Source organism: Priapulus caudatus, unplaced genomic scaffold (genome assembly GCF_000485595.1).
Source record: "Priapulus caudatus unplaced genomic scaffold, Priapulus_caudatus-5.0.1 Scaffold816, whole genome shotgun sequence".
In the NCBI taxonomy this organism is placed as follows: domain Eukaryota; kingdom Metazoa; phylum Priapulida; class Priapulimorpha; order Priapulimorphida; family Priapulidae; genus Priapulus; species Priapulus caudatus.
In genome coordinates this window covers 80,831-93,330 of record NW_014577877.1, presented here as the reverse complement: position 1 = coordinate 93,330, position 12,500 = coordinate 80,831, and the positions used below count along the sequence as shown (strand labels likewise).

Below are 12,500 nucleotides of genomic sequence, written 5' to 3'. Positions count from 1 at the left end.
GTGCGTGCGTGCGTGTATGTGTATGTGAATGCGTGCGTGTCTATGCGGATGCACCTGCATGTGTGTATGTGCGAAGGACGTTCGTGCCATAGTTCATATCATATATTAGGTGTAGCAGCCGCGTACGGTAACGGGTTTCGAGCCCCATGTATATGTATATAGTGATTCTCGACTGGGATCAACGCGCGGGCATCTATGTCTCCCTCATGACCACACATGCACTGTTCCCTATTCGCCCGTGTCATACTCACGTGGACGCACAGCAGCAGCAGCACGCGTGGTAGCGCGCGTGGCGACAGTGAGTGCGCGCATATATACAGGTAATGGGGGTAACTCTCGTGCATCGCAGCTGCTGCTGAAAGGCGCATGAACGTTCGCGGAACGAGTACGCGAGCATCCTCATTTTCTTTTTTAATTTAAAATTTAAACTATTAATTGAATCTTTCTCCACGCACCCGCCCCTGCGGCGTCGTTAGCGTAGACTCATTCAACATACCCGTAGGTATACCGTACAGTCGCCTACAATAGATAATAAGCTTGCGGACGACATCCGAACATACTTTCTTCGCCACTTCGCATATATTTCGCACCTGACCTACTGTCTCCGTCACTTCGGGCGGTCAGCCATCATTGTCTGTGCACGAACAAGTGACCAACCGTGTCTCCGTCGCTCTACCGCATTATGGATTCACCCCGCATCCGCGTTATCACGGTGAGGCAATCTAGGAGCCTGCATTCAAATTCAGACGAAAGTTTTATGGCGCGCGTTGGTCCTAAGGTATTCACTCGCGCCCTTGCACGAGCAACAAGCAACGCTGGTCGTAAAGGCGCGAGTCTATAGTTCCTTTCTTAAAATTACGATTTCGTGAACATATCCAAATTGGCGTTGCCAAGGCGCACTGTTTTACTACCGCTGTATTCTCAGACAATCGTCCCCTCCCCTTAGTCCTTCGGTTTTTCTCTCTCTCTCTCTCTCTCTCTCTCTCTCTTTCCCTCTCTCTGTTTCTTTGTATCTGTCTAACTGTATCGCCACTCTCTATCACTGGGTGGGGTGTCTTTGTCTCATTCTTCCTCCCGTCCTCTCCTTCTCTCTTTCTCTCTTTATTTCTCTCTCTCTCTCTCTCTCTCTCTCTCTCTCTCTCGCTCGCTCGCTCGCTCGCTCGCAAAATCAACAATGATGACACAATGAAATTAAACCTTGCCTAATCAGCAATCTACTTACACTATCTAAAATCCCCGATGGCCATGGTAATTCATCGGTGTTTTAACTTATACGCGCGTGCTTATTGTATGCATAATAGAAACGATTGTGGAAACGCCCATGGTAAATATAGGGATTATTATATATACATGCCGGAGAAATAAGTATTTACCACACCGTCGGAGCTTTCACAAATCTTAGTCGTTCCCCAGCGTCGCGTCAGTCATTACTTTACGTGCCGCATTTACTAGGTATTCCGTTTCTCGTACCAGTCTATAGATATTCCAGTTTTTCGCTCAACGTTTTATTAGCAGTCGTAAACGCACTGGGTAAATTTTTTTGTCAAACGTTCGATGCAATTTTGTGAATTCCTCGCAGTCAGAACCAATAGAGACGTCATCGTGAATATGATCTTCGGATTATATACTAGGCAGCGAATACAGCGCTGTCATAATCCGCCCTGTGCACAGGCACTTGGAGCGTTTCAATAAAATATAATGCAAACTAAATACGAAATATATTTACTACCAAAGTCTTAATGTTTCTATACTCTTTCACCTATTGTTGCCGACAATTTCCTGCAAATGCCGTCCAAATGCTCATCTGCAACAATTTGAACAAACGCTGGCTGCCGCTGCACACTGACACATAAATATATGGTTATATTTATAACTATATATACTATATATACTATATAGTTATGTGTCAGTGTGCAGCGGCAGCCATGGACGGCAGCCAGCGTTTGTTCAAATTGTTGCAGATAAGCATTTGTACGGCATTTGTAGGAAATTGTCGGCAATAATAGGTGAAAGAGAGTATAGAAACATTAAGACTTTGGTTATAAATAGATTTCGTATTTATTTAGCATTATATTTTATTGAAACGCTCCAAGTGTCTGTGGCCCTGTGCGCGCGCGCGCGCGCGCGTGCGTGCGTGCGTGCGTGCGTGTGTGTGTGTGTGTGTGTGTGTGTGTGTGTGTGTGTGTGTGTGTGTGTGTCCTAAGACGTCTGCCCGATTACACGTAACATTCGAACTCGCGTCGTATATATAAAGTGCGAATTGTTTGGATAGAGCCTCGGCTTATATTCGAATAAGATTAAACTTGGGCGCGGGTGTTTGGCTTGTTCACGTGTCAACGGGTCAAAAAACTCGGGCGAGGTTGAATACGATATACCAGTATGAGATGCTCGCGTTGCTAGCTAGTGGCGTTTTCTCGACACCGCGAGTTTTCGCTTGTTTACAATGCGGTGGTTACTCACAGAACCTGGTTTCTCATTGTCTTCGTCGTTATCCGCGGCAGATGCGCGCGTATAACCGAGGCTGGCGTTTTTTCGTGCTTCAAGCGCGAGCCGGTTGTGTCAGCGCTTCAAACGCGGAGAATCATAATGAATTTCACGTTTTTCTCCAGTAGATCTCACTTTAACATGCTTCAAGCGTCTGAACTGCGGCGAATTTCTAATGCGCTCAAAGCGCGAGTGTGGCGAAATGAACGATAGTTCTCATCGCTTCGAGCTACGCGGTGGCATATTAATCGAGGTAGCGCATAATCCACACCCGGCCGGTGCGCTGTGTGCGCATGCGTGCAGCACCACACCCGCCGGCTGTCCCGCATCCCTCCCCATCACGAATTCCGACCACGGCGAGTACAGCCGAGTTTACGAGTTAGACAGTTTCACTCGGGACCTTGAGAGTTTGAAATCTAATTCAAATCGCTGTTCGCATCAGTGACAGATCGGCAGCACAGACAGCGAGCAATGCTTTCCAACGCGCACCTGAGGCTCGCCGCAGGGTATCCGCCGCCAGTGACTTCATCAGCATCAGACATCATGACGTCATAAGCGTACTCGACTATAGAACATGCCTCATTATAAAGCGTTGGTGGCGGACTATTGTGCGGGTCTGGTGGCCTTTCCTGCAATTTTCAATCTAAAGGCAGCGAAGTTATATATAATCGACTATAGACTTGGGCAGAGTCGAGTCGGGAAACCCAGGAATGGCTTCACCGTGGGAAATCTTCAGACTTCTCAATGTCGCACGCCCGTATCACGAGATTTCGTCGAAAATCCGTGTTTAGAGAAGGGACGAACAACCTTTCCTCCTTTCTCCAGACCCAGATGACGTCATTTCTACTTAATCCCCTAGGTAGCTTCCTAGGTTCATAGAACTCACATAATGTTTGTTTGTCGAAATGAACAAACAACGCCCTCAACAACACCCCTGTCGATTTTAAAGGGGCTACCCCCACATTTACGAAAATGACATAGGTCTCAATCTGGACATCATCTCTATCCTTGAACCGCTTTCTTTATGATTCCTGCGGCGCGGTCACACGTGTGTTCCGCTTCTTCCCATGGAGGCTCAACTCTTTCCTCACGCGGATCTACTCCGCGCTCAGGGTGTTAGCTGACCAGTTGCCGCGCGCGCGCGCATGCTCGCGAATAAGGGCGTGAGAATGCAGTAGACCCGGATCCCAGCGCAACACTTACCGGTGTTATTGTAGGCGAAGCACCCTACAGATCAAGAGGTCCTCGCTCTCTCTCTCTCTTGCTGTCTATCTTTCTCGCTGTCTATTTTTCTCGCTCGCTCTCGCTCTTTAGTAGTCCGGCTCTATCTCCTTCCCGCTCTCTCTTGGCACTATCACTACACCTCTTCACACGTCTACAGACGAAAGAAATCGTCCACTTGTTGCACTAGTTCTCTCTCTGCTTCTCTCTTCGTCGCTCCGCCGCTCCACTCGACCGCTATTGTGTTCTGTGAAATAACAAGAGCAGCACTATAGATTAGGCGCGCGTGAGGTCGCGATGTTGTTCTCGCTTTCGCAACGATGCAACAATCGTGCCCTGAATACACTTTTCACGTAGTTGCCAACCGTGCGAGCGAGCTCTCACACGCACTCCCGACAACTCTCGCTCGGGCAAGTGGGCCTGGCACGAAACGAAAGCGAAAACCGGCACGATATGGAAAGTGAGAAGGAATCGCGTGAGCTATCTCCACTAGCGCGGGGAGATGAGAAAGTGGGGCAAGTGCATTTGAATGGATTGGGGACGGACAGCAGCTATGCGTGTAGACACGCAGCAGATGAGCGCAATTAGCGAAGTTGACATAAGGGAGAAGGAGTCGGGAGAGGAAAAGTGAAATTGGATAAATTTCCAATTGATGGTGGGGATTATGAGAGGGGAGAATGAGGGGTCAGAACCGAGGTTTCGAATCAACAATTATTAGCATCCCGTTTCACCTTTGTTTAGAAGTATATGATAAACTGATAAATTATAACGCGATAAATGAATTAAATCGAGAATAATAAGAATGTTCAATTTACCGAGGCCGTGACTCAGGCTCATGCGCACGCGCCGCACGCACATACGAGGCGCGATAGAGAAGCTGCGGCAATCGACAGTCAGAACGCAGACAGAGGGGGATAACAAAAGACACACAGAAAAGTGTGGAAAGAGAGCAGCGACGCCTAGAATGGAGCAATGCGAGAAGGGACGCGAGATAGGAAGAGAGTAAACGATGAGAGAATCGAGATCTTCTAGAGAGAACAGATGCGCGCAGGGAGGTAGAAGAAGTGAGAGAATACAGAGGAGAGAAGCATGAGAGCCGGACAGACAACGGAGCAGAGAGGACACAGCGCAATGAAATGAGGGCATGGCGTTGGTCAGCCAGCCATGCAAACAACAAACACATCCCAATTCGGCAAAGACATCACGTAGAGGTTTCCCGTTCGAACCGATCCTGCGAGTCAGTCACCCGAGGCGCGTTCAGCCTAGAGCGCGCACGGCCGGCATCAATAGCCCACACACACACACAACGCGCAGGGCGACGGCAGCGCGTAACCACATTCATCTCCGCACATGTGACGCGCACGATCGTCTGCCTAGCGACAACGACCACACAAAGCGCGTTCGCGAAAACGCTCCCGCGCTCGACGATTCCGCACGGAATCCGGACACAGGTGACGGTTCGCATAATCGAAATCCCGGCGTTCCGATGACGCATCCGACCTCGTCCGGATAATAGTCCGGCTTATTCTTTCTCGCGCGACGATGATGATGATATGTCGACCTCGCGTGCAATCGACTCTTCCCGGCCTCTATCGATCGAACTAGAGCGCGTCACCTGCATCTGCTAACATCTTAGATACACGCACTCGCGCATTGTGTGTAACTCATCAGAAAAGCAACACAGCTCTGCATCACGACGCGTGACCTACGTTTTAAAAGCATCTGTTAAATAATCACCCAACCTACTCATTGACGGGATTACCCGGATATGCTAGCCGTCTACTTGCCACACTAAATTCAGGACGAATAATCCTAACGGACATGCTAACTCTTAGTTTCAGCGTACTTTCCACTGCGCCATACGCCACGGACCATGCGCGCGCAACGCTTCTGCTACGCGGAAAATAATACCACGCACCTATACACTGATCCTACCTGACACCCATCATCACCGCTCTCTCTGCCCGCGCTCTCTGCATCCACACGCATGCGCCCAGACATCATACACTTACGTTGTTGATTGCCCTCAACACGTGTCAATATTGGCCGTCAATGCCAGCTGGTTGCTGCGCACGCAGACTGCCCAATTTGTCTGGCCAATTTAGCCGAAAGCGGATGCCATTAGTCGACACCCGTATGACTTCGCGATTCCCGGGTGGGCGAGGTTGCCAGGCCAAGCGCCGACGAAACGGCAGCTCCATCATTGCTCTCAGCATCCGCCGTCGTCTGCCGTGCCGCATCCCCCGTGAGTTCAGTGGTTACCTCCGCTCATTGAACTTCACTGTTTAATGATTGATGCGCGGACTGTCGCTTGCTGATCGCCGGCGAATTCAAATCCGCCGCCGCCAAAAGCAGGTCGTCGGTTATTGCTGGAGACAGATTGACCTGTTTTGTCTTCGAGTTTGAGCTCGCACTGCACCCGGGCGCTGCCGACTTCTTTTCTGTGTGTAACCCCACGGAACTGCTGCATCCACATCACGGCACCCGGCCCGCACGCAAAACCACAGACCACACACACACACACACATCACACACACCACACACACACCACACACCACAACACACACACAACACACACACAACCACAAATCCCAATAACGAAACGAAATAGCAACACTTTAAACGAAAACCTGCACCTCCAACCCACACCTCTCCATCCACGCGTCACGTATTCTATCACGCTCAGCGTCTAACGTCGCTATTCGCCTTGCACCTGAATTTGTCACGCAAACTCAATCGCACACGCTCGCGCTCTGTTGAGTGCGGCAGCGCCACACGAAACAACAAACAAGCAAACCCACCTCAGCTGGTGTCTCTTCACTTTGAGCATAAATCCGCCGGATTCGCCGGTTTCCTCGTGCTAATTCGTTCTCCCGCCACCACAAATGCTTCGCATCATCCGGCAGCGATTTACGCTATGTATGCAGATCAAGAGCGGGCAGGCACGCGTTAGCCCCCCGTAACCCGCCAAACGAGAGCAGACGAGCAGAACGCGTCGGCCCGCCGAGATGGGCAGAGGAGAGGAGGAAGGAAGAGGCATGCGAATCATACCGCAAACAATGTAGCTAACTATGATGCTTGGGCCGCACGAGGTCGTTTATTACTCGCTCGCCCCGCCCACGCTTACCCGGCTCGTCGTTATTTAGCGCGACGGCGGAGCTCGTTTGTAACGGCCCCAGCAGCGAGGGGTGCGCGAGCGTGACGAGGTTTCCGATATGTGGATGGTCGGCATCCCACAGATGTAGCGCACGCGAGCAAAATCTCTACCTATGCGTGAATAGGGGAGGGAGGGCTGAAGAAAAAAAAAAGGCCGGATAAGAGCGAGAGGAGAGAGAGAGAGAGAGAGAGAGAGAGGAGAAGACGTGATAGAGAGGATGAGGAGAGAAGGAGAGTAACGAGGACCGCAGGAGAGAAGAGAGAGAGGACGAGAGACGAGAGACCCACCTTAGGCGTAATCAGAACAGATTTGAAGAGAAGAGACTGAGAAGGAGAGTTAAATAGGGGAGAAAGAGAAGGAGAGTTAAAGAAGAATGGGGAGAGGAGAGAGCAGAAAGCAAGGAGCTGCCGAGCGGAAGGAACGAGCAGAGAGACTGCAGATCCGGAGAGCACGAGAGATGGAGAGAGAGACCGAGAGGAGAGGCGGCAGTGTATAGAGCGACGAGAAGATGATGGATCGCAGAGGAGATCGAGGATGAGAGAGAGAGAGATGAGAGAGAGAGGGGAGAGAGAGGAGAGGGAACCGAAGGGGAGTGAGAGAGGAGAGGGAGGAGCTCTGGGAGGAGAGGCGAGAGGAGAGGATGAGAGGAAGAGAAGAAGCGAGAGTAAAACAGAGGAGAGAGAGAGAGGAGAGAGAGAGGAGAAGAGAGAGTGAGGAAGAGAAGAGAAAGAGAGAAAAAGAGGATTAGTAAGAAGGGAGGAGAGAGAAGGAGACGTTGAGAAGGAGAGAGAGAGGAGAGAAAGAAGGCAGAGCTGAGAGGAGACGGAGAGAGAGACAGAAGAGACCGAGAGAGCGATGGGGATGGAGCGAGAGAGAGAGAAGAGATGAAGACGAGAGCAGAAGAGAGAGAGAGAGAGGAGAGAGACGGAGAGCAGATGAGCCTAGACGAGAGGATCGAGGAGAGAGAGAGATGAGAGAGAGAATGGAGAGTAAGATAGGACGATAGAGAGAAAGAGAGAGATGATGAGAGAGAGAGCAGAGAAAGAAAGAGGAGAGTAAGAGATTGCAAAGAGAGAGAGAGACAGAGAAAGAGAAAGAGAAAAAAAAAAGACGATAGAAAGAGCGAGAGAAGAGAGAGGGAGAGATTAAGGAGGGCGAGGGAGCGAGGGACATGAAGCGTTGCGTCTTGCGGTTGTAGCCCAAAAGTTTCATATGTTTACCAAAAAAATGTCGCGAACATATAAAATCCTATCATGACTTGCATTGTGTCTAATATGACTTATCTACTTGGCCAAAACCACGGCTGGCGCGAAGAGGATCTAGTGTTGGGTGACGCCTCTACCAGGCACACTAATGAAATCAATACTTGGTACCTAATGAATTACATGGACCGGAATTTGCGACCTTGCTCGACAAGATATACCATCGAAAAGACACTCGGCTCATATTGAATGACGAAAGTCGTAAATTTCCAGCACTCTGAACGGATTCTCATCGAACACACATGCCAAGAAGCAAATCACATCGCGGAATTCATAGTCGACAGTTCGATTGTTCGGCCTGATTTTATCAGAAACGCGGGATTCTCTTCCCGCGGAATCGCAGGCGTGCACGTCATTCGTCTAGCGCCGCCACGCCTACTGCGATCCTTAACAACGGGGCATGACGGGGTACCTCAACTCTGATGATCATTTCACCTCCTGATCGGTTCTCAGGGCCGTGAAGTCGTTTTTAGACCTCGTATACGTACGTCTTCCACGCATGCATTCGGGTGAGGATTTGCGACCTCGAGCGGCGTGCTTCGCAGCGCCAGCTCAACTCATTATTGCACAACAGGCCCAAATCGGTTACGTTCTTGCGAGATGATTGGAATGCGATGAGATGTTACGTTTGCCCTTACGAACGAGCGACTAGTAATGCCTCTGTCACCCGGAACGTCGTCGTCGGCCGTGTTCCGATCGACAGCGACTGTCTTAACGCTGCCGCGAATCACACAAGAAAGAGGTTTTCCGCCTCAAAAAGGACGCATGATGATTTGCCTGGCGGGACTGAGAGCGGCGGACGATGGAGGACGACTGCTGATGATGTTGTTGTCGTGTAGTTCTGCTGCGGCTGTACGGATGGCGATGTTATGATGATTATGATGATGATCGATGATGTTTATTATTATTATTATTAGTTATAGTATAGTAGTAAGAGTAGTAAGTAAGTAGTAGTATTTAGTATTAGTAGTAGTAGTAGTAGTAGCTAGTAGTATAAGTAGTAATGTAGTAGTGTAGTAGTAGTCAAGTAGTAGTAGTAGTAGTATTAGTAGTAGTAGTAGTCAGTAGTAAGTATAGTAGATAGTAGTAGTAAGTAGTAGTTATATAGTAGTATAGTAGTAATAGTAGTAGTAGTGATGATGATGATTATTTATTTTTATTATTATTATTATTCATTATATAGAATGATACGGTGAAGACGATGTCAAATGAAACGCTCCTATTATTTGACTGCTGAAGGAAAACAATAATACGCCGCGAGGGTCAACCACAGAGACGCGGGCCTGTCACGCTCCCTCGTTACCGGTGACGGTCACCGAGACGCGGCCTGCCACGCTCCCTCGTTTACCGGACGTCACCGAGGGACGCCCGGGCCTGCCACGCTCCCTTCGCTTACCGCTGACGTCACCGAGGACGCGGGCCTGCCCGTCCCTGCGTTACCAGGTGAACGTCAGCCGAGACGCGGGCCTGCCACGCTCCCTTCCTTTTACCAGGTGACGTCACCGACGACGCGGGACTGCCACGCTCCCTCGTTACCGTGACGTCCGATGACGCCGGGCCTGCCACGCTCCCTCGTTACCGGTGACGTCACCGAGACGCGGGCCTGCCAGCTCCCTCGTTACCGGGTGACGTCACACGAGACGCGAGGCCTGCCACCTCCTCGTTCCGGTGACGTCATCGAGACGCCCGGGCTGCCACGGCTCCCTCGTTACCGGTGACGTCACCGAGACGCGGGCCTGCCACGCTCCCTCGTTACCGGTGACGTCACCGAGACGCGGAGAGGCCTGCCACGCTCCCTCGGTACCGGTGACAGTCACGAGACGCGGCTGCCATGCTCCCTCGTTACCGGTGACGCGTCACCCGAGACGCGCGGCTGCCACGCTCCCTCTGCTTACCGGTGACGTCATAGAGCGCGGGCCTGCACGCCGCTCCCTCGTTACCGCGTGCGACGTATCCCAGACGCGGGCTGCCACGCTCCTCATCGTTACCGGTGACGTACCGAGAACGTCGGGGCCTGACCATAGCTCCCTCTTTACCGGTGACGTCACCGAGACGCGGGCTGCCATTGCCTCCCTCGTACCGGGTGACGCTGACCGAGACCGGGCTCGCCGACGTTCCCCATTACCGCGTGACGTCATCGAGCGCGGACTGCACGCTCCCTCGGTACCGGTCGCCCGCCGCTGACGTGACCGAGACGCGGAGTGCACGCCTCCCCCGTTACTGGGACCGTCATCGAGTCGCGGGTGGTGGCAGGGGCACACACGGGTCTCGCGCGTCACCCTTATACGCTCCTCCGTTACCGGTGACGTCACCGCGGTGCGTCGCTCGTCGCGCGCTGGGCTCCCCCGGCCACGCACGCCACCGCCTCGTTCTCTGTCCAAGTTTGGGCTCGCAAAGGGAAAGTCTCGGGCGTGAAAGTAATCCGAATTCAGCAGGACAGCCCGTACAGAGAACATGCGCGCGTGTGACTAATCTTGACGGCAATGTGCAATGTTAATAATATGTCACTACTCCCACGTGAAGATCTCGCGCGGCGGACGAGGCACGGCGAGAGCAAGAAAAGTCTAGCCGCGAGTGATCTTTGATGACGCTGCCGACGGCGACGCGACAAAGGCGTGAATCACGCCACCTGGCGTCGCGTCGGTGAGCACGTTAACGCGAGTGCTGCCCTCTCGCGGTTGTTGACGTCGGGGCGGCGACGCGTCGAACGGGACGCGTTATTTTAACTCTCGCATCGCGGGAATAATGCGAAGAAACAGCGAAGGATGCATGCACGCCACAGCGGCGGTAATGTCACCCAGACGTGTTGGGCGGCGCACTTATTCCCACATTACCCGCGGACCGCGAGCGAGACGCACAGACGTAATATAAGATTTAGGCACTGCCTAAAAGCGAGGCTCCTGAACGTGAACGCAATTTCGAAACGTGTCTGGTCCCAAGGGCAAGGGGTTGGGGTTATTCTATTTAAGATTGTGTACTCTACTTGTAAACTGTAAAGCAACAACTATAATCAGTATTTTTCACAATTTTCCGCAAATTTTCCCAATAATCTCTCCTATCTCGCTCCAAGCATTCTCGTGTCTTTGCACATCTTGTATCACTGCGATGGCTCTCAGTAACGGCTACAGATTGATATTCATTGAGCAGCGCTGTGCTGTGCTGTCTATGAGAACGTCGAAGCGACCGTAGTAGTAGAAGAAAGCGAAAGGCATTGCGTGATTTTTTTACACGTGATTTCGCCTCGTTGGCATGCATGCGCGTGCGCGCGCTACGTCACCCCCCCCCCAATTGCGCGCCCGCGCCTTGCTTCCAATCCGGCTCTATCGCGGCAAATTATCGATCTCGCACTCTCACTGAACACTCGTGTTCGATTTGTGTTCGGTTTGTAATTGATTTGTGTCCGATTTGTAATCGATTAGTTATATCGATTGGTAAATCAATTTATGTTCGCTTTGTAATCGATTTGTGTTCGATTCGTTTATTTCGATTATTTTTTTTAATCGATTCGGAATTCATGTTTTATTCATGATCTGTTTGTGTTCGATTTGAGTAACGTACATGCCTTTACGACCTGATTTCTCGCACCCTATTAAAAAAAATAAGCTAAACAGGATTATTGCTGTGATCGGTATGATAGAAGCAAAAAGTTATTACACACAATTCCGCAGCATTTCCAAAGAGGCTTTATACGAGGGTCATAGTTTCCAGGGGTCTTAGGTTTCCAGGTTTTAGTTTTCCAAATCTTAGTTTTTCAGGTCTTAGTTTTCCATGTCTTAGGTCTTCGTTTTCCAGGTCTTAGGTCTTCGTTTTCCAGGTCTTAGTTCTTAGGTCTTCGTTTTCCAGGTCTTAGGTCTTAGGTCTTCGTTTTCCAGGTCTTAGGTCTTAGGTCTTAGTTTTCTAGACAACCAATATCGCAGCCACACAGAGTCGATGGCGGGTTTGCGGTACCGACTGTAGCTATATACCAACAACGGTAGTGACGACTGTACAGTAGCATTGACAAATGAACCGACTGTCAGCAAACTCGTCCTTGCATCAAGGTAATGAACTCGGCGACATGTACGACAGCGAAGCGAGGAGAGTGAGAGCGGTCGAGATCCCGAGATGACCCGGTGTCCCCTTCCATAAGGAATTTATCCCATCAATTATCTATACGGTCTGCCCCGGAGACACGCGGTGTCTAGTTCCAGCTTGTTCTGATTTTGTTAACAATTACCACGCGTGATTGATTCTCGTTGCTGTGTGACAATGTGACCAGACTCACTGAGGCCCGGGGAAAAGCAACTATATATAGTTCAGCAACATTGTATGCGCAAAAATGTTCAATTCTTTGACATGAATACACACACATACACACACATGCACTTACACACACA

The 12,500-nt window shown here is 50.8% G+C and overlaps 1 long non-coding RNA gene across 1 annotated transcript in view; it reads right to left on the bottom strand.

Moving 5' to 3' along the window:
- The window catches only part of LOC106813737, a 49,154-nt gene that overhangs the window by 32,603 nt on the left and 4,051 nt on the right, over positions 1-12,500 (bottom strand). The window contains exon 2 of the long non-coding RNA XR_001394502.1: positions 3,688-3,952. This is a non-coding gene — a long non-coding RNA (uncharacterized LOC106813737). The remainder of the gene's footprint in view (positions 1-3,687; positions 3,953-12,500) is intronic.